Consider the following 23,264-nt stretch of genomic DNA (forward strand, 5'->3'; position numbering starts at 1 on the left):
TGAGGTATGATGTGACATACCCAGATAAAAAACTTTTAGTAAAATACTCAGGTGGCTCAGCACGCTTGCGGCGATACCGCAATTTGGGACGGTGTCAGTATTTTGTGCACAGATCAAAGTAAGCCATATTTATTTATTCATTTATTATATATACGGCCTAAGCCAATTACAACAGTTACATGAAGAAACATAAATGAAACTAAACAAAAAGAACATAAAACTATTTAGCAAAGACAAACAAGGGCAAAACAATAATAGTATACAATATATTCATAAAAACGAAAGACCTAAGACTTCGAGCTAAACCATGCCAATCTAACTTCATCCCACAATGTTTAGTCGCGAAGAGATCTACGAAAAGCCGGAAGATCTATCATAAAGAATTCCAAGTCGTGTGATGAATTGACTAATCTACACATTCTGGACCTTAGAGTAATTCTGGACATTGGGGCATAAAAACCAAAGTTGCTCTTAGAAGATTTTATAAATAGTAGATTTTGACTTCTGGTGACACAGTTGGGAACATGAAAAGAAATTAATTGCAACAGAGATGGGACATCACTTAAAGCATTAAGTATTTTGAAAATGCATATAAGGTCCATCTCAGTTCTACGTCTCTCCAATGAAGACAGATTAAGAGATAGCTCTATTTCAAAATAGGAATAATAACCCCTTTGTAATCCGAGCAACCATGCCACTTTTTTTAGAAAACGGTGTTGGACAGACTCGATATTGTCAATATGAGTCCTATATAATGGATACCATATAGGAGAAGCGTATTCTACATGGGGTCGAACTAGTGAGCAATAAATAGTTTTGATGGTATTAATATTCGTCGCTTTAGTTCGTTTTTGTCCAACAGACCATTTTTAACGAAATTGAGTTGAGTGTATTGGAGATCTGAGAAAATCGTTATTTATAAAATTCAAGTAAAAACAATATTTTTTTAAATTGTTTAAGAGGTTTTTTAAAAAAATTCGTCTCAAGTTGTGGTCATTATTTATGCCTATTTCGTAAAAAAAAAACTTTAAAGCTCTATTTCTGCAGATTTGTGTTTTGGTCTGTTGGACAAAAACAAACTGTAGCGACGATATATTAAGTACCTATATACTGTTTGCCTACCATGCAAGAGGTCTCTAGTTCGATTCCCGACATGGTTGACATAAAATATTTATTTATAAAGGTGTTTTTACACTAGAATATTTCATTGTCCCTGGACTGTTCCTGAAGCGAAAGACTGTTCATCTTACCTTCATGTAAAAAAAATGATCAAGATTCAGCTTGCCCACCACATACCGCACCCCGTATCTGAGGATACAAGTCTCCTTGGCGGTGCCCACATACACGGAAAATTCGCTCATTGTCAAACAAAAAAAGCTGCTTGAAGGAGCTCTCTGGAATCTGGTAGTACTTTGTGCCGACAGAAAGTAATCCAGAAGTACATAATATGTACTTCATTGGATTGAGAAGAGAGGGAAGTGAATTCTTCACTGACTGGGATTAAATTGATTGGACATGATCAATTCGCCGAAATGATTCCAAAACTTTCTAAAAGCCTTGAAATTCTTTTTGGAAGCCATCAGATCTGTATATCCGACAGGACCTATAACAGGGCCACGGATAGTAGCGAGAAGCTCCATTCGGTAATTATAGAGAAGGGGAAGAGACAAGACCACAGGATGATCAAGATACACTGCGATTGGTTTACCAATGCATACGCTATGCACCATTAGGTGCGGAAATGCAATGATAATGATGATATATACTGTAGGCCTGCACCAATGAACGCTCTGGCAAGCGTAAGGAGTGTGGTGTGGATGCTGACGTTGAGCTTGCCTACGCTTGCCAATCTTTTCGCAAGCGGCTTGTGGCAAGCGTGTGAATGTTTTTTTTTTTTCATTCGTTAACCTTTCCGAGCCTGTGCCTCGATTATGAACGCTACCTTCATCTGTTTATATCGAGACGGTATACTTAATTACTGTACTATCTGTATCCTCGGTATGTTCTACCTACTTGTCATATCGACATCATATGATTGAAACAAGCCAATGGAATGACCGCAAACAATTAGTTCGCGTTCCTTACGTTATTAACATTTAATATAGTTCTTTTTTATATTTTGAATAGGCTTATGCAATAAAAAGTGCTCACTTCAAAGCGATTGTAAACTCCAATAAATCCCAATTCAAACAAAAAATACTCGCTTGAATTTTGTATGACTTTTGGAAATCACCTAGACGGTACGCTTAACGATCGTCGGTGTGTATCTACCGATTGACTACAAAGCCGGCTCCATTAACGTCTCGATACATACACTCGGAAAGATAGTAAAACAGATGGAAAAAATATAATAACTAAATTATTTTTTTAGAGTGGTAACTTTCTGACGCATATAATCTGTGTCTGACGACTAGATTCTCTTATTTGTTAATAATACAGAACCTAGTGACATTATTTTCACATCTAGGCTTTCGTTTTATTCAAGTGACAGTTATGTCAGAATTCAATTCGACTACAAAATTTACTTATTTCTCTCTAATATTTTGAATAGGCTTTTAAGAAAAAAAGTGCTAACCTAAAAACGATAAAATTTTTAATAAATCATAATTGAAGGAAAAATTGCTCGGTGGAACAAAATTTTTGACACTTTTAATGCGTAGATAAACGTATCGAGAGGTTCTAGACCCGGTGGTATAAAATGATGTACTTACATCAAAACTTGATGGTGGGGGTATCGGTACTACTCCTTTGTAGTCGGTCGGGAAACTTTTATCTTCAACTATGACGTCAAACTGAAGCTTTGTCATTTTAGAGCGTAGATATGTGTACCGTGACGCACGCTTTCCCTTGATTCATATATGTATATGTATCTACACAAAACTTGAAGGTGGGGGGTCGGTAGTATATCTTTATAATCGATAGAAGGAATTTATCTTCAACTATAACGCCAAGGTGAAGGTATGACGTCTTTATCTTCCCATCATAATCGAGGCCCTGAACGTGAAAAAAATCCTGGAGTTCCTGATGGTAAAATGGTATAAATTCGACTTTTAAAAAAAGTCATTATGATTGTCATGGTAGTATTTATAAACCTATATCATTAACATTTCGAATTTCCTTCAAAATTCATAGGTTTTTTCATTTTCAAGTCCTGTTGCAAGAGGATTCTATGTGGCCTCTCACCGCTTTTTCTGTGACGTTGAAGAAAACTGATCTCAAATCTCGCTACTACTTGCTAACGCGCGGCGGTACTGCCGTAATGTATATATATAAACTCATTTTTTTGTAAACGTAAAGACGAATATACACTATCACTATAAAAGATGTAACGCATTTTTAGAATTACTTCGTTTTTATCACTCGAGATATTCAGAACCTTTTAATTTTTGTTTTTAAAGTTTTATTTATTTTAACATATAAGTAACACATATGATTGTATTTTTGCTCCCGCAAAACCGAAGCTTGTCTGCGGGTTACATTACATTTAAAAAAAATAAATCATAATAGGTAAGTACATAGTTTAATAAGAAAAGAAGAATAACATATATTTATGTGCACACTTAAGTTTCACTTGCTGTTTTTAATATTTTTTTGACTAATTTTAAAAATTAATTTAGGTTTTTTTCCTCACGATTTTCAGCTGGTATTAAATTATACTTTTGCTAACCTTATATGCCTACTGAGTTCGAGTAAGAGGTAAAAAAAACAATTATTTTTGTCGTTATTATTTTTTGAATAATGCATACAAGTATATTTAAAATGTTAAATAAAAGATAACTTATACGTTATGAGATACGATCACATCAAGGCCTATTTTTGTAGGAAATCATCGTGAGTTATAAAATTGTTAAAATGAGATGTTAATTTCAAAACAAAAAGCGCTAATCTAATAATTGAATACAGACCCAATGTCAATCATCATAATATTTTATCTAATGCATATAATTATTTCGTGCGCACGAATCCAATAAAAAATTAAAACTCCCATCAATTTCATTTCGTTTTATTTCCCTGGGTAGATTTCGATTTGATCATGCAATGTTTCTCTGTCTGTTATTTATATCAGTTCTTTAATTACCTAGTCACGACATTGACGTCGCTCAAAAAAAATAAATACCGAATTTGACAGCAAAATAACGAAGGAAAACAAAACATCGAAATATTCGTTTCAAATAAAGTTAAATAGGGTATTTTCAGTTTTTTTTTTTTATTTTGCAAAAAAATAGAAAAAAATTACAATGGTAACTGTATAGCTTTCATTTTTTTCTGTCCATGCGTTAATTTTTCAGAGCGGTTTAAAAACGAATACTTTGAATTGGCGCCAAAACGACCATTCGGATGCCGTATGGGCAAGGCCTACAACATTAGGCCTTGCGTATGGGCTTGTGACGTCACGCGTTACGAAATTGACTGACCGTTCAAACAAATTCATATGAATTTGTATAGCCTACGTGTTGTTTTTGTTGTAATCGGTTGTTTTACACTGTTTTAACAAATTAACGCGCATAAAAAGTCTTTAGTTATGTTAAGCATGAAATTAAAGAACTTGGGATTGTTTTAGACTCAAAACTACTTTTTGAATCGACAACAACAACAACAACAAACCATCACGCCGTTTCCCCGTAGGGATAGGCAGAGAGGATAGAGCGCCATAACACTCTATCTTGGCATACAGACCTCGCTTCCTCTACATTCATACATCTTCTTATGCACGCACGCCGATTATTCCTACTTTTGACATGTCCATCTTCAAGTATTTGATAGACTTGATCGTGCCATGTCTTTCTCGGTCTTCCTCGTTTTCTGCATCCATCAACATTTGCATCGTAGATCCTTTTAGTCGTTCTTTCGCTGTCCATTCGCTCTACATGTCCAAACCAACGCAGCACCCCTTTCTTGAATCGAATATCAATAAAATTACCTCCAAAGCATTGAGCATGTTAGGTTTCATAATTCGAATGAGTTAACACTTTGATAATCCAAAGGCCCTAATTTCATTATATTATACATTTGTCAGAAGCCATTTGGAATACGCATCTCAGATATGGAATCCCCAGTATGTCACATAGTATATAAGTAGAATAGAAAATATTCAAAACAAATTTATAAAGTACCTTAAATACAAAACCGGTATTTCTTATGTATCAACTCTCACTGCCTCTACCTTCCATGGAATCATTTCTCTACAATACCGCAGAGTGTGTGCGGACCAACTACTACTTTACAAAATTATGACAGGAATGGTTGACTGTACAGAGCTGCTTGGTTTAATAACAATACATGTGCCAGCCAGGATTTGTAGACGGTACCACCTGTTTCATGTACCAATAAGTAAAACATCGTATGTTAAAAATGCTTTTTTTCGTAGGACTTTTTCAGTGTACAATACAAAATTTAAAAATACAGATTACACAAACATCACTCTGTCATATTTAAAATTTCCACTAAAAATGCATTATGTAACTTAGTAGACATTATAATAATAATTATGTACATCTCCCTTCCCCTCCTTATCCTCTCTTCAAGCATTCTTGTCCTAATCCCGCCTAATTTACAGTAACTTAATGTTCTTAAAATAAATATAAAAAATTCTTTAATTATTGAGTACATGAAAATAAAAATTTTATTAGTATAAATTATATGTATTTATTTGATATGTAATATATTTTCTTTACTAACTTTGTATACTATGTGGAAATCTGTTATTAGTTCTGAGTTTATACACTTTATCTGTTTGTTTACTATAAATATGTATGTAGAACTCTTGATTTCCCAAATAAAATAATATAATAAAATAATATTATATAATACAAGTACTGTTTAGTTCCGATGTGCACAAACACTACGGCGAAGACGCCAAATAAAGCTTTTTTGGCCATTCCTAGTACCTAATGAAAAAAATATTGAACGCATTTGAACGTTATGAAACGAGATGTTAAAAAAACAAACCACTATATTTTTTTCCGTAGGTCTTGTTCAGTACAAAATACTAAATTTTATGATGTAGACTGTAGACTATAAAAATTGACTAACAGTAGGTACTGAAATTAGCACTTATAAAGCTTGACAGGTACTTCAATAATTAAATAGTTTATTCTTTGAACGTTATTGTTTATATTTGTATTATATTTCTGTACTTATGTTACTAAGTTTGATTTGTAGAACTGTTGGTTTTCTAAATAAATAAAAAATAAAATTACTAAAAAATTGCTGTATGAAAACCTACCTTATTTATTTGTGAAATTTATTGCATTTATACAATGGCAACTGACCTTGGGATGCTGGACAGTCTTTACACTTGCAGGAATCTATTATTTCCTAGACTTCATCGAAAATCAACGTCACCGAGTACGCTTTGGTTCTAACTTTATGTTCTGGGGTGACTCGACCTTTTACCATTCAAATATCACCCGTCCGTTTTACTTGAATGTAACCTACGGCATTGTCTCCGTAATTTTCCCTAGCTGATACATTAATAAGTAAATCACATTTAATAACAAAAAGGCATTAACATGCACTCGAGCAACAGAGATGTTTACTAGCTATGGTATTTTATGGATTATGTTGTGTCAAAGTCACGTTACTTCCCTTTTACATTAAATGTACGCGAAACAATACATTTATAGTACATGCAAATAATACAACTATTTAAATTAATACATTCTGGAAGCAAACCTAATATATTTCCTGACCTTGCGGCCTTTACATTTCTATACTCAAATCTTAAAAACTTTGTATCAGATGAGAAAAAAATACCCATCATGAATCTATCTATTTTGGGCAAGTTATCGGATTTTCCATGTAAAAAACCAATGTCAGTCATAATGCTATATATGTTTATAAATGAAAACAAAAAAAAGCAAAGGAAAATACGAAATTTAACTATAAAAAACAAATAAAAAGCCACAAGCCGCCCGCGTCGGAGTATCTCAGTATAGGATTTGAGTAAACGTAGGATCTATAAGTCACACGTGACGTCATTAACCCCTTTGGCCAGTTACGGGCCGTTTTATTTCTATCAAACTTTAAATAGGAAATTATAAATGAAAACATTCGTTTCAGATTTTTATAGTAAAATGCTCGCAATCGTAAAAATATTCTTTAAATACTGAATACATTTAAAATCATATCCCCAGTTTATGAAAATACCCTATTAACTAAAATGTGGACTTTTAAGGTGAGCTCCATGAACCAATTAGAAGCTTCACTGGAAAACATTGAAAATCTTGCGCACAGATTTTGTGACCAACGCAGAGGTTCTGAAGGTTCGGAGACGAGCCACCCGAAAAAGAACGCATATCTCAGGAATCATATTTCGGGCAATACACTGGCTATGTTTTCCACCTGAGGGTAGAATATTTCAGTTGGTTTTTGTATGAGTTACTGCATAACTCTGCTCCGAAATATCTAAAATAGCTATGCATTCCAGGGTCGCGATTACAAATGCCATCGTCTTCGATACATATCGAGACGATATAAACTAACATCGATATTTATGAACGAAAATTTGTATATTTATATGAAAAATATCTTTATCAGTAACCTGCAAATGAACATGTTTAGAAAAAAATAATGTTAACATTTTCTAATTTTCATACAGAAAACTAAATTTTACGCTTTAGACAAAGTTTAAAATAAATTTTTACTTCCCTTTAGAACACGGACCCAGTTGAACTAGTTGACGCATGTCTACCGAGTAGATCACCTACATCTACGACGACAGGAAATGTTATCATACCTGTACCTACGCAACCAGCATACTAAAGTAGATGAACACGCTTTTGCAGCCGCAGGGTGAAGATCTTTGCGACATCCCATCGGTGATAGGTAATGAAGAACTCACACGAGAGGTAGTATCATACATGATCAATAAAGTGCAGGCAATTGGTAAAATAAACCAAAGTGGGGAACAAAATGCCGAACACTCTTCTATTGAAACGGAAGGCCGGTTGACAACTGTCAACAGGCCGGCTTCTCCTGAAGAGTTTTAAGTGGTATCCTCTCCACATGAGAAAATGCTGAGAAGTACCTGATTGGCTCACATTAGAATATCCTTCGTGATTCTAACAGCTTAGCTAAAATAATGTAATATAATAGCAGAAAAATCCTCTTTTGAAATATAAACCTTGTATATTATAAGCAAGGTAAAAAATAATGCAACTCCCATATAAAAAATTAAAATATCAAAAAAGTTGCAGCTCCTATGCCGTAGAATGCTCTCCTAGCAAAAATGTAAAACTATGAAAATGAAACGTGAAAAAACTTAAAACCCTCCTGTTCCTTTAATCATTTGAATAAATCCTTACAACAAGAAAGTGTTTCGCGTTCAGCCCACCAGGAATCAAACCTTGGATCTCAAACGTATTAGGCGAACGCGCCAACCACTGCACCAAAAGGCGAACTTATCTCCACTCGATTCATTCTTTAGGTTTACCTGAGAGTAGCCATCGAATCAAAAACACTTTCAGGGTTTTAATTCTAGTTTTCACCGAGAACAAAGGTTCAGACGATACGCGGTCTGACTTTTCTTCATATAAACGTATTTTCGTATTTCCTCCCTGAATTATGGCACAAGAGCGATGATTTTTTTACACATTATAAATTATCTTTTATAGAAACTAAGACTATCTAAAAACCCTTCAAAGGGCCTCGTTTTATCTGCTGTCTTCGGACGTACGGCATACAAACATGATAATTATTTTTGAAAAACGCAAAACATACCGACACAGAAAATTTCATTGTGATACTCTTTCTTTAAAAAAAACACCGAATAAGTTGAGTTTTGGGGTGCGGAAAACGAGACTACGAGACCTCGATTTTTTCGATTTAGCATTATCAGTACGACGTGAAGTTTTCTCGTCGCTCAATATTCGGGGAGGCATGTGCGAGAGAGAGACGTGAATACTATATTCAAATATCTATTTATCAAGCCGCTCTACCACCGCATATCCTTTTAATAGGGTACAAAAAAAAGTGCAATAAAATATTATTATCTATACCTTCTCAACACATCATGTGCCATACATAACAAGTGAAAATAAATGTACTGGTAGAAAACCGTAGCGTTCCAGTTTAATTCAACTGGTATTTATTCTTAAAATGTAATTATTTGCGATAAATGAAATATTAACAATTTTTATCATCACCGTCGAGCGCTTTTCACACCGAATGGTGCATAGCGTACTGCATTGGTACGCGTATCTCAATATTTTTTTTGTTACACAAAGGTAAGATGATCAGTCTAACGCCCCAGGTTCCAGTCCATGAACTATGAACTATGTGTAAAAACACATTTTTAAAATTAAAAAATTCAACGGCTCATAATTCTTAAACGCCTTCGAAGTTCGAAGTTCAGTGCTACAGATTTTTTTTTTCTCAAACGCACAAAAAACTAGAACAATTAATTGTAGGACGTAGCTTCGCGGAAATGCATGAAAAAAATAATCAAAATGACTGCTTTAATGATGTCGCAAGTTCTTCGTAATAGACCAATAGAGTGTTTTAATACATTTCCGGTTTCCGGGAAGATAACCCACCAATCAGGACAATTCACCGAAGAGAACTTGTGACATCACACGCGGAGTAATTTCAAAACTACAAAACTTTAAAAAATCACAGCGTTGATTATTCGAAACATAAAAATATATATTTTTTGTTTGACTTAGTTTGATAGTCTATTAACAAATAAAAAAATTAAAAAACCCACTTAACTTCCTCATTCTATATAGAGAATTTAGCACGAAATAATTCCTAAAATACTTTTTTAGCGCCATCTATCTTTATTTGAAAACAGTTATGTAGTCGGTTACTGTAAAAGCTTCCACGTCTTCTAATTGTCTATAAAAAGATTTCTTATACAAATTGACTTTTTATACAGAGATGGCACTGCTGTAAATCTATATTAAATTTAAAAACTGTAAAATTGTTTTTTATTTTTTGTGGTTACGGAAGAGGTAATTTTATACAAAGTAAATATTCATTTAAATAAATATTGAAAGCTTCGGAAAAATCAAAATAGACAAGTTTTCTATTTTGAAGTATTGAAATGTTTTAAATTATTATTTTATATTTTTTCTTGAAACTTGAGTATTTCATAAATTTCATTACCCAAAAATGGAAAAAATAAATAGCAAAGATGAAAAAAAAACTATACAATTAAGTAATATTATTACAATTATTATGGATAACTTATAGAACGCCGTTTTCGTAATGTAATATCACAAGAGCGCTTTACAAAGTAATAATATAATTAAATTTATAAAAATACGGTAAAAGTTTTATTCCATTTTTATTTATAAATTTTTACCAGTGACCGGGTTTCGTCGTGACCGACATCGTCATACTGGTAGGAGACTTAACAAATTTCTATGTTATATACAAGTGCAAGCAGGAGTTGAAAATCATGATTATATATAGTTATGGAAATAAAAGAGTTTAAATTAAAATAATTTAACTAAAAGCAATAACAACTGTATGAATTTAAGTTTAGTTTGAGACTTGGTGTCTCATTAAATGTTAAATTAATATATTGTAAATAAATAATAAATATCTATGATATAATATTATGTAAAGGTTTATATATTTTTATTTATATGTGGATGTCTAGTGTTTTTTGTTTGTGTTGTTAATAGATTCTTAAACTAAGCCAAAAATCTTTAAAAAAAGGGTATCGTATTATCAGCGCCATGATATTGAAAAGTTTTGTAGTTTTGAAATTTCTCCGCGTGTAACGTCACAACTTCTCTTCGGTAAATTCTTCTCCCGAAACGAAAATCTATTACAACACCATCATTGGTTGATTTAGAAAAACTTGTGACGTCATTTAAAAAAATTCTTTCTTCTTAAAATCATTTTTATTAATTTTTTCAAGTATTTTAATGAAATTTTGCTGTACAATAATTAAATGCTCTAATTTTTACCGCGTGTAAGAAAACATTCTCATTAGATATTTAATTCATCACAAATTATCATCATCATTCCCTTTCCGCACCTGATGTTACATAGGGCACTGCATTGACACACCAATCGCAGCGTATCCTGATAATTTTTATTACATGAAGGTAAAATGGTCAGTCTCACGCTTTAGGTACCACCCCAGGGACTATGAAATATTCTAGTGATAAAACACCTTTTTAAATCAATATTTCATATGAACCATGCCGGCAATCGAACCCAAGACCTCTTGCATGGCAGGCTAACGCGCTGACCATAACAATACTAATTAAAGTATAATTAAACAATATATTTCAATCACATAAGTTAATGTTTATTTTTTTAATAATATGCTATTTTCGGGGCAAAACACTTATTTTTTAAATCTAGTTGAGATAAGTTGGCATCATTGTTTTTGGCTGCCATAAAATGAATATAAAAAAATACACATTGAACAATACAACGGATTAATCCATCCCGGATAATTTGAAAGTGCCGCGTGAATTTAAATAATCCGTCGGAAACAGGCTTATAGTTTGTATTAATGTTGTATGCATGATTTATCTAACGATAAATGGAAATTCTTTTTTTTTTCATGCCAATATCGGTATACTATTAAACAGTATTTAGGGTATGTCAAAATCTTACTCATTTGTGGTGAAATCTAATATTTGTCTACAAACATTTCGGCATACTAAAAATATTGTTGGTTTAATCAACCATTCTAAAAATAAGTATGAAAAATTTAATGTGATTTCAGAAATTGCCTACCGTACATTCACGGAGACTGGACCGCTGTGCACGTGCAAACCACGAGCCCACTGCGTGATATCGCATGATTAGCCCATTAGCCCACACCACGGTAAAAATCTACACTACATGATAAAATACAATACTGTGGATCGATATTTATTGTTTAACATTTATTTACTTATTAAATGCCTGGCAAACGCAATAACCAGCACACCATGAAATCGACTAATCTCAAGTCGATATCTTTTTGCAGGATTTTTACCCGAGAGAACTTGCTAAATTTAATTATTTTGATAAAATTATCATTAAAATCTCTTTTGCTAAGTTTTAGTATGTTATTTGAATCGGGTTGTGGTCTCGTGGCTAGTGTTGCGGAATCACGGATCAGAGGTTCGAGGGTCAAACCCCACTCTATTCCAACTTGATTTCCATTTTCTAACTTCGTTGAAAATAGTCACCAAAATTGAAATATTTGGGTAAATTACGAGAAAGCTAATTTTTTTAAAAATAATGAATTAACCGAGGCGTTTTTATTGATATTTTTACCAAGCTATAGAGATTTGAAAAAAAAAAAAACTGTAAAATACAAATATTATCAAATTCAAATAGATACTAACACTACTGACGTAGCTTAAATAATTTAACATGATAAATCTATTACTACTACTACTACTACCATCACACCATTTCTCCGTAGGGGTAGGCAGAGAGAATGGACCGCCACACACGTCTATCCTGGCATACAATCCTAGCTTCTTCCACATTCATACATCTTGTCATACATGCCCTTCGGTTCTGTCTGCTTTTGACATGACCAGACTTAAGATTTTGGTTTATCTGATCATGCCACGTCTTCCTTGGTCGTCCTCGTCTCACGTTGCCGTTCATTTTCGTCATATACACTTGTTTTACCATTCTTTCGTCGTCCATTCGTTCTACGTGACCAAACCATCTCAGAGACCCTTTCTTAATATTATCAATTATACTTGACTCAGATTTACACTCTCGCCTGATTTCATCATTCGTAACCCTGTCATACATTGATTTCCCATACATTCGTCTAAGAGATCGCATTTTAACCGCGTTCACTCGGCTTTCATCCTTCCTCTGCCAGTTCTATGTTTCACTTCCATACATAAGTGTTGGGACTAAAACTCTAACTCATAAATCTAACTCATGCGTATTAAAGTTTTAGCTTTTGTACTATACAAAAGTCAACAAATGGAACCAAAATTGAAGAAAGATGGATATTGGATAGAGAGGGCTATCATCATCTTCTATTTGTAAAATTAATAGAAAATAATTGCAATACAGTCCTTTAATCACAGGTACAACATTTTGCCGTGTGGTTTAACTAAAATAAAAGATACTTATGTATAAATATTATTTCTCGAGAGGTTAGCTTAAAATAACAACGTAATAACAGTTGAAGCCCCTAGTTAATCCGGGTATGATTGCAATGTAGCTACTAAAATATATCAAAACTTTAATATTCCCAGTAAAACAATTTAAACATAACTCCAAAACATTCACTAAATTTCCCTTGGACCTCTAAAGTTACAAAACTAACTACTTGCCGCAATAAACCGGGCTTAAAGCATTTTGTATATTTCAACGCAGTGCAAGAAAAATATTTTTATCGCAAATACGAGTATCCAGCTATTATTTTTTTAAGTCTTGTTTTAACGACTTTCTGTGTTCAATTTATGAAGTATAAATAAATGTGTTTTTAGTTGGTACTAAAACTTAGATGTGTTTTTTTTGTATTGCGTATACTGTTTGATCGGATTGTTTATCTAACATTTTTTTAATTTTTTTTTTATTAAATTGAAAACATATTATACATAATTATATACAATATTCCCAAGGAGTTTTTTAAAAAAAAAACTCATTTAGGGACATACAGATAACAAATTTATTTAAAGACCTTTTTAAATTTTAAACTATAATATTATTTACAAAAGCAGAAAAATTAAAATTATGATATACTACAAATTAAAAAGGGTATGAAAAATACTTGAAAATAACAAAATAAACAGAATACTAGGCATGGAAATAAATTCAAAATAATGTTTACATTATGCAATCTGGGAAAGAAAATTGAAAAAGTTTAAAAATACATGTATGTATATATACATACTGAACTAGTACAAAATAAAATGATTTTCTTTAATTAACAAAATATGCGCACACCCAATACAGGTTTTTTTTTTTTTTTTTTATTATATTGAAAACATATTATACATAATTTTATACAATATTCCCAAGGAGTTTTTTAAAAAAAAAAACTCATTTAGGGACATACAGATAATAATTTTTTTAGAGACGTTTTTAAATTTTAAACTATAATATTATTTAACAAAAGCAGAAAAAATAAAATTATGATATACTACAAATTAAAAAGGGTATGAAAAATACTTGAAAATAACAGAATAAACAGAATACTAGGCATGGAAATAAATTCAAAATAATGTTTACATTATGCAATCTGGGAAAGAAAATTGAAAAAGTTTAAAAATTACATGGATGTATATATACATACTGAACTAGTACAAAATAAAATCATTTTTTTTAATTAACAAAATATGCGCACACCCAATACAGGTTAATTTTTTTTATCAAAAACGTTGAAAAAATTGAAATTATGTATACAAGCCAAAAAAAGTATATAAAAAAAAAAAAAAACACAAATAACATTTAAATAGTATTAAAAATTACATATACAAGCAAAAACGGTGAAATATTAAAAGGTATATGTTCAAGATGCGCATTCTCTATAAACTAACATTATTTATTCAAAGTACTTCTGGAAAAAATAATTCTTCAATTCGCACGTCCTGTTTCTATATTTTGAAATAGGTTAATAATATTATTTTTTTTTTATCAAAAACGTATTGAAATTATGTATACAAGCCAAAAAAAGTATAAAAAAAACACAAATAACATTTAAATAGTATTAAAAATTACATATACAAGCAAAAACGGTAAAATATTAAAAGATATATGTTCAAGATGCGCATTCTCTGGATAAACTAACATTATTTATTCAAAGTACTTCTGGAAAAAATAATTCTTCAATTCGCACGTCCTGTTTCTATATTTTGAAATAGGTACTTTAAATTTTTGTGGCAATTTATTAAATTCCTTGAAACCTATGTATTGTAAAGATCTAGTACCAAACTTCGTAGACTTCACAGATCCAATATATATATTGTTTTTTGATCGAGTACTGTACCGATGGATGTCTCCAATGAAAGCTGGCTTTATGTTACTGTGCATTGAGTCGAGAGTAGTATTAATGATAGTGTCAGTTATCTCGAAATAGGAAAGCATGCTAAAAGGCATGATTTTTGTTTCAAAATAAATGTCCCTTACATGAGTATCATACGGTAGGTGAAACACATTTCTGATCGCTCTATTCTGAATAATCTGCACCTCATTTATTTACATTGTTTTTTTAACTCTCCCGTGATGTAATCGGGGTTGCAAATTGCACTTGATAAATTGATATCTCGGCAACTGTTGTGGATATTACGACGAATCTTTTTGCTATCATCAAGTAAACCTTAACACATAAGAAAAACATAAAATCACATATTTAGGTAAATTAGACCAATTTAAATGAAATATTTTGTTTAATTAAAATGACATAATATCGAATACCTTGAGACAAATATATATCACATTCATTTGAGAGAAAGAGATGTTATCTAATTAAATCACTAAGCAAGACACACTAACAAGATTTTATTAAGACGAAAAGGGATAATCATTATCAGGCGATCATTTCCTAACCTCCGGTAACCTAGGGTTAACCTAAGGTAACCCCAGGTTACCACACAGTGACTCGAAGAAGTTTTTTCACTCAGTATTTCAAAAGTCAATGGCGCGGTTTTGAAAGATGAGACTTGACAAAATTGGTTCCTTTCCATATTATTTGTCGGCCTCGTACTGTAATGGTCCGCGCATTTGCCTACTATGCAAGAGGTCTCAGGTTCAATTTCCGACATGGTTGGCATGAAATATTAATTTAAAAAGATGTTTTTACACAATATTTCATAGTCCCTGGACTGGTACCTGAAGCGTAAGACTGATCATCTTGCCCTCTTGTAACAAAAATGATCAAGATACGCTGCTATTGGTGTACCAATGTTGTGCCCTGTGCACCATTAGATGCGGAAAGGGAATGATGATGACGATGATGATTTTTTATCAGACCAGCCTTAAGACATTTATATTATGTAAATTGTGACTAATTCCCACCAGCCTCTTTTCGGTTGCTTGAATGATATTGATTTTAGCAATAAACCGCGCGTATATTTCGTACTTTACGTTTGAATTAATAAAACAAACAAATAAAACTATAATTGAATTTATAAAATTCCAAAGCAAAGCAGCAGTTAAGACAAATACACTACATATTATTATGTATCTACATCGGGTGTCAAATACAATGTAGCTGTGTGATATGGAAATGCTAATTAAAACTTAAGTAATTTATCTAACTCTAAATTATATTTGCGGTAGAAACTTGTTGACTAGAGTAAACTTTAGTGAAATGTTTATCAACTACATTCTTGAAAACCGACCTTCTGTCTCAAAAAGGTCCAGAATTTGTAAAATTAAGTTAAGTGACATTTACGCTTCTAAAAAAATGTCTACCATGAACTCGAGCATATCTCTTCGTGGACCAAAAAATAATGGACTTCTCATAAATCCAATGAAAACCTAAATTGTACTTCTTAGTAGTAAAAAAATTATTCTAAAGTAGATGTTCCTACCCTCCCCATTTTTAAACAAATGGCACAGAAATTCCTTTCATAACTTCCTTCAAAAATTTTGGTATTTTCATTAATAAGAGTGGCATGATCAGGTTAAACCGAAAACGATAAGAGCAGGTCTGAAGGTCACAAAAACGTAAATAAGATGATGTTCTAAATGAAGTATTACAACCAAAATTATATTTTTTTGTAAAAAAAAGAAAAAAAATCGTATAAAAAATAAGTTTTAACTAAAATGTTACCATTTTTTTTTTAAGTGTTACGAATCGGGTTGTGGTTCCGTGGCTAGTGACTCACGGATCGAAGGTCCGTGGTTCGAATCCCACTCTATCCCAACTTGATTCCCATTTTCTACTAGTGAGTTATTTACAATTCGTTGAAAATGGCCCTCAAAACTAAATATTTGCGTAAATTATAAGAACGCAAATATTATTTTTTTTCAAAGAAAAAAAAAAAAAAAAAATTTACGTGGAAATAAAGGAAAATCTCACAAAAATGTATGTTGACTTGAAATTTTTGTATTTCTTTTCAAAAACAAAAAATTAAAAATTCGATTCTGCCACTTTCATGTTCAATTTATTATCTTCAAATTATTATAACAAATTTTAGTCCAGTACTTAGTCTTTATTGAGATCCTAGATAGCTTAGTTTAGTATAAATTTGAAATGGCTTAATCTGCCGGTCTAAAAGTAATTATATTTTAGTTACATAGAACTTTAAAGTATATTTTTTAACAGAAATACCATTTAGAAATATTGTTTTAATGTAATTTATGTTTTTTTTTTTTTTTTTATTATTGCGCGATTTAAAAAAAAGATTCGTTTTAAAAAGGCAAATCATATGATTTCGTAATTTTGCGAGCGTTTTACCAGATTACAGCCCGAAAATAGTCACAAACTTTCTAGCAGTTTGCATTCACTTAATAGATTGCAGATTTTCTTGCCAATTAATGTTAAACAATCATTAGTCCAGAGCTTACTTCTTCCACTTGATTATGCAGATGTCTGTTACCCAGATGCTAATTCCGAACTGTTTGATAAGTTGGAACGATTGCAGAATGTTTGAATACGTTATATCTTTAACCTTCGCAAATTTGACCACATAACCGAATACCACACGAAACTACACTGGTTCAGTATCAGGCATAGAAGAAACATTCACATTATATCACTTCTTTACAATATTTTAAATAATCCCACTTCGCCTGTTTATCTAAGAGAGCTCTTCCCAACCTCTATCACAACATGGAGTATCTCTTCGCTCTAGTCACGATAGAACCCTTCTAATACTCATTCATCGCTTTTACTTTCTTGCCTCCACTTTCATAGTAGTAGCTGCTCAATTGTGAAATAACCTACCCACTAATGTTAGAGGCCCCCTCTTCTTTATTTACATTTAAATCAAGATTGAAATATCACTACCTAAATGTTTGAGTTGTCCCTTTCTCCTTCTTCTTTCAATCATATCACCTCTCTTCTCCTCTCCTCTCTTCGTAGCATATTGTAATTTTGTAGTTTTTTTTTTTTAATTTTTGGTTTTTGATTGTTAAATGAAATTGTAATCTGTTAAAATATGTCCATGTACTTGTAATTTTCTCAAACTGAACGTTTTGGGTAGGTAGGAAGAAATTTCCTTTAGGCAATATGCCTGCCCCTATATATTTATATAAATTGTATATGTATATAAAGTGTAAAATAAATAAATAAATACCGTAGAGTAAAATAAAAACATAATTGTAGTAATATTTTTTAAAACAATATTCAATAGACTGTTTTATCTTGTTATTTTTTGTTTAAGCATGTCACTTGAACACCATGATTATACCCTTATCCGCATCTGGTGGTTTAGAGGGAACGGCTTTGGCACACCAGGGGTGGTATTCTGAACGGAATTACTCGCGAAGAGATCGCTCTACTAGCGTGTTTTTATAACGTAAATACGCGTGGAAAATACGTTTTCTACGAGCGCTTTTGCGTTCAGAACACCACCCCAGGGCTGATATTCCAAACTTTCTCGCGACCGTAATATCTCGTATATTTACGTACAAAATACATAAGAAAAACAGTTTTCTTGTGCCGCGAGAGTAATTCAGAATAGCACCCCATAGGTGATATTCTAAACGCTCTCAGGGATATAGAAATAACTTTTAACTCTCGTATTTTGTATGTAAATAAAAGTGTTTTCTACGGCCGCTAGAGCGGTTCAGAAAAGCACCGCAGGGGTGCAATTCTTAATCATCTCTACTCTCTTACCCTTTGCTTCATATCTGGTCATACTGATAATTATACGTCAAATAAATATGAACACGTGAAATCAAACATGATGTTTTTTATTTAGAACATTATTGCGACTTTAAGCATTACTCAACACATTTAATTAGGTTGAATTGACCAAATCGTATTAGTTCTTATCCGTTTTTTAAATAGTTTTATACGTCATTTGATATTTAATCATCACTGTGGCTATTTTATGCAGTAAGGTGTCATCGTATTAAAAAAAATAAAACCCCCAAATTAATCACTCTGTAAGGGGTAGGGAAGATTCAGAATACCACCCCTGATTCAAAGTTATTTGATTATTGATAACACGATCAGTTCTTATCAATCGCTTTAGATGCCAGTTAATAAAACTGCCCACCCCTTTCCCAAAACTATTTATAAATATTTGTATCTTTCTTCAGTTTCACTCATCAATTTTAAAAAAACTAATTTACCAAACATTTTATATTTCTTTGCAATCAAACCGTGGAAAAGAAAACATAAAAGCTTTTATTTTACCTCATTGCAGTATTGTCATTTTTTTTATTAATCAAATACACATGGTCAGTACATTTACCTCATTTTAGTTCCCCTGTATGACAGTTAAGGCTGTAGTCTGGGAAAACGAACGCAAAGTTAGGGAATCATACGATTTTGCCATTTTGTTTTTTTTTAATCGCGCAATAATAAAAAAATAAAAAAACATAAATTAGATATAAACATTATTTTTTAAATATCCACAAATACGCTACAAAACAATGGGAGATCATTAAGTAGGTATCCGGTTAATTTTAATTCATAAAATAGCTTTTTTTTTAATCTTCTCAGAAAAAATGCTGATAAAGTAATTAATAATCATTTGCTTCTTTTAAAACGGTTATAAGCTAAAAGTAAATTAAAAGCGATGTAACCTGATAAACTTTATACATTTTTTCGGCCTTTAGAATGTTGGTGTGTTATGCCGTAAACTGACAAAAATCTTGAGCAACCAATAAAAATGACCCTTCCCCACATTCTAAAATAAAAAGAAATCAAATAATAAATCAACAAGCGTAATTTTAATTGAGTTTATAAAATAGGGCCGAAGCCAATTTTAAAAAATACATTAGTATTAGAATTTACAAAAAGAGTAAAATTCGTTATCAATAATTTATAATTCATTACTTTAATCTTAACAGAGAATTATAAAAAGCTTTTCCCTAAAGCTTAGCTGTGATCAATTAGGCTTAACTTGGTAGGGCCTCTATTTATTCAAGCAACAGGACTTTGTTCAAATTCTACAAAGTGTAGTTATTTACTCCGTTTAGAGATAAACCGCTTTTATTTAGACATTCCCGTTTTAAATAATTAGGACAAAGTCTTTTGACAAAATTGTTTTTCAATTTACCAATATCATCTTTGTACATAGAAGTGCAAATATTTTTAATCTTAATTGAATTAACAAAAAAAAATATTTACAAATTCTAATTAAAATGAGAAAAGATGAATAAAAAAAATTGTGTTATTTATTAAAACTTTTAATTTTTAATGTTTGTTAATTTAAATGGATCTAGCAAATATGATATTCAAATGAACGGAACAAACCATCATTCCGTTTCTTCGTAGTGGTAGGCAGAGAGGACAAAACGCATTTTGAACAAATTATTTTTTCTATTTAGCTAATAATATATTAAAGACTATTTAAGTTAAATTTTTTTTTTAAATAAATATTTATTAAAAAGAGTTTTTTCCAATTTAGTATTACGGGTACCTATCAAAAATATACCAAAAAAAAATTCAATGAAATTAGTATCCTTCTTCTTCTTCTCCAGCCTTATTCTCTTCACTGCTGGATAAAGGCCTCTTCTAAACGTCTCCATTCCTTTCTATCACCCGCTTTCGGAAATTAGTACCGGACAATATCACATACTACGAATACCAATAAAAATAATTGAAATAGATTTGGAAAAATTCGTTGTACTTTCAAAATCAATATGGATATTATGAAGAAATTTTTTCATACATAAATGTAAAAAAGAAATTTAATAAAAATACGTTTCTAGAAAAACGCGACGTGTTTGGCCTTGGTTGTTGTGACGTCAAGATTTGTAATAATGTTCTAAACAAATATTAATGGGCAGGAACTCATAAATGTTAATCTTGACGTATTAGGGGCGTTACCAATGGAACGACCGTTTTTGCGGGAGTTGAAAATTATAAATTAAAAAATATTTTTTATGCTTCCAATAATTTATAGACCTTTATTACTTTAAAAATGTAAAAAAAAAATATATTTCTCTATTAATAGAAAAGTGGCATAAATCAAATCAATCCAATAAAGAAAAATATTATTTTACCATAATAGTAACGTTATTAACTGTTAGGTTTATTATTTTAGAATAGTTGTTTAATCTCGTAAGCTCTTATTTAATAAAACATTATATTTCATATTGATGAATGTATTTTTTTAATTTTTTTATTTTATTTATTTAAATTGTTTGTTTTTTTTTACAGTAAACATAAGAGGTAAAACAGAGTATTAAGAAATAAAGGATTATTACAGAGAAATGAAATACACATTAACAGTAAAAATAGTAAACAAATAAAATAGCCTGTTCATGGGCATACAAGAAATGTTCATGAATTTTTGCTCGTATAATAAATAGACAGGTTTAATATTTTTGTGTAACATAAAGAGAAAAGAAAATATTCTTTAAAAGATTTTGAGGTTTTATTTTATAGTTATTAAAGAAGGAAATAAAAAATATAAAAAAAAAATAATAATAAGGGCAACAAATATATCATAGAAAAAAAGAGTTCATATCTTTAGTTTGAATCCAGGATAGTTCGTGTTTTTTAAAAGAAAGAAAATTTTGAAAGTTTGGGATCAATGAAATATTATCAGTAAAAAGGGAATTAACAACTTTTAGGCCTAAAAAATATGCATGTCTCCGTGCTAGCCTCGTTTTACAATGTGGTATTTCTAACACACGATTCCTTCTTTGACTTGATCTATTTGAGTTACTTGTAAATAATTTTTGTCTCTTAAATATATATTTTAAACATTGAAACCAATACATTTGTCGTATATCTAAAAGTTTAGCTTCTTGGAACAATTGGAAAGAGGGAAAAGTGTGATTTTTGTGAAGCATTATTTTTACAAACAAATTTTTGAAAAGTTTCTATTGGTTCAATATGCTGGTTATTAGCTCCCCCCATCCAATTATTCCATAGGAAAGCGATGACTGTACAAGTGCGTAATAAACCATTTTAATAGTATTTAGCTGGACGTAAATACTTAGCCGTTTGATTACCTGATTAAACTGTGTACTGGTCTTGATAATAATCAAATCCCGAATTTCATATTTTCCATAACAGAATGTTGATCACAGCACGATAAAAAATGTAGAAATAATTCTTAGTACATTATGTGACTAAAAATTGAAAACACCATAACTTTCTCCATACGAATGATAAAAAAAAATATGTTAATATTTCGAACCGTTTTCCATTTACATTGCGATTTTAAACTACTTTTTTCTTTAATTTCTTTAGGCAGACACTTGATTCATGCATAATACAAAACCGGTCATTAATAACGAATTAAAAGTCGAATTGACATTATGATTTTGGCGTATTGCGAATAGTTCCTCAGTTCAATCACAACTAGCACACGGTGGGCAAAATGTGTATTAGGTACTAGTATGTCTCTTCTATATTCGAGGTTGATTGTATTATCAGACTACTTCACAGGGTGTAACGAAATAGGAGCAGTTTACATTTAAATTTATTCCGCAGTCGCTATCTAAGTACAATAACAAAAGGCATTTGTTTGGAATTCGTAATCATGTTTTCTTTCGACTGAAATATATGTTTAACTAAGAAACCAAAAAAAACGATATTTTCATCATTAATTTCATTTTTTCTTTTTACATACTATTTTTATAAATTTTTTTCTTTTTCTTTATGCTTTAATGGAATCCAGAAAATTAAGACACGCTGCGATTGGCATACCAATGCAGTGCCCTATGCACCATTAAGTGCGGAAAGGAAATGATGATGATGATTTCATTTTTTTTAATAAGTTTTCTTTCTTTTATTATAAAGTATATTTATATATGTGTATTTGGGTATGCATATTCATTCACAAATACATACATATTTTCAAAAATTAATCCTCATGTCACCTTTTGCGTGATAAAAAATAAATATTTATTCCATCTACCAGTCTGTAGCACTAACTATGCACAACACTCCTTCCTCTATCGTTCTTGTTCAAACTATAATGCTTTTTTTTTCATCTATTGATATATTTAATATGCCCCTTGAATTATTTATGAAAACATTAAGACTCATTTTTTTCTGGCTGCGATACGCTCCCACTTGCTATTTAATGATGCTCACGCTTACACACACCTAAACACTTACTCCCATACAAAAACACACAAACACACCTCTAAATTTGCTCTAAATACACCCATTTGTTGTACCACAATTTAATACGTATGATTTTTATTTAGAAACTTCGCCGGTCTGTCTTTAAATTGTATTTTTTTATGTT

This window comes from Micrasema longulum, unplaced genomic scaffold (genome assembly GCF_059751315.1).
Source record: "Micrasema longulum isolate JH-2025_06_02 unplaced genomic scaffold, ASM5975131v1 h1tg000280l, whole genome shotgun sequence".
Lineage (NCBI taxonomy): Eukaryota > Metazoa > Arthropoda > Insecta > Trichoptera > Brachycentridae > Micrasema > Micrasema longulum.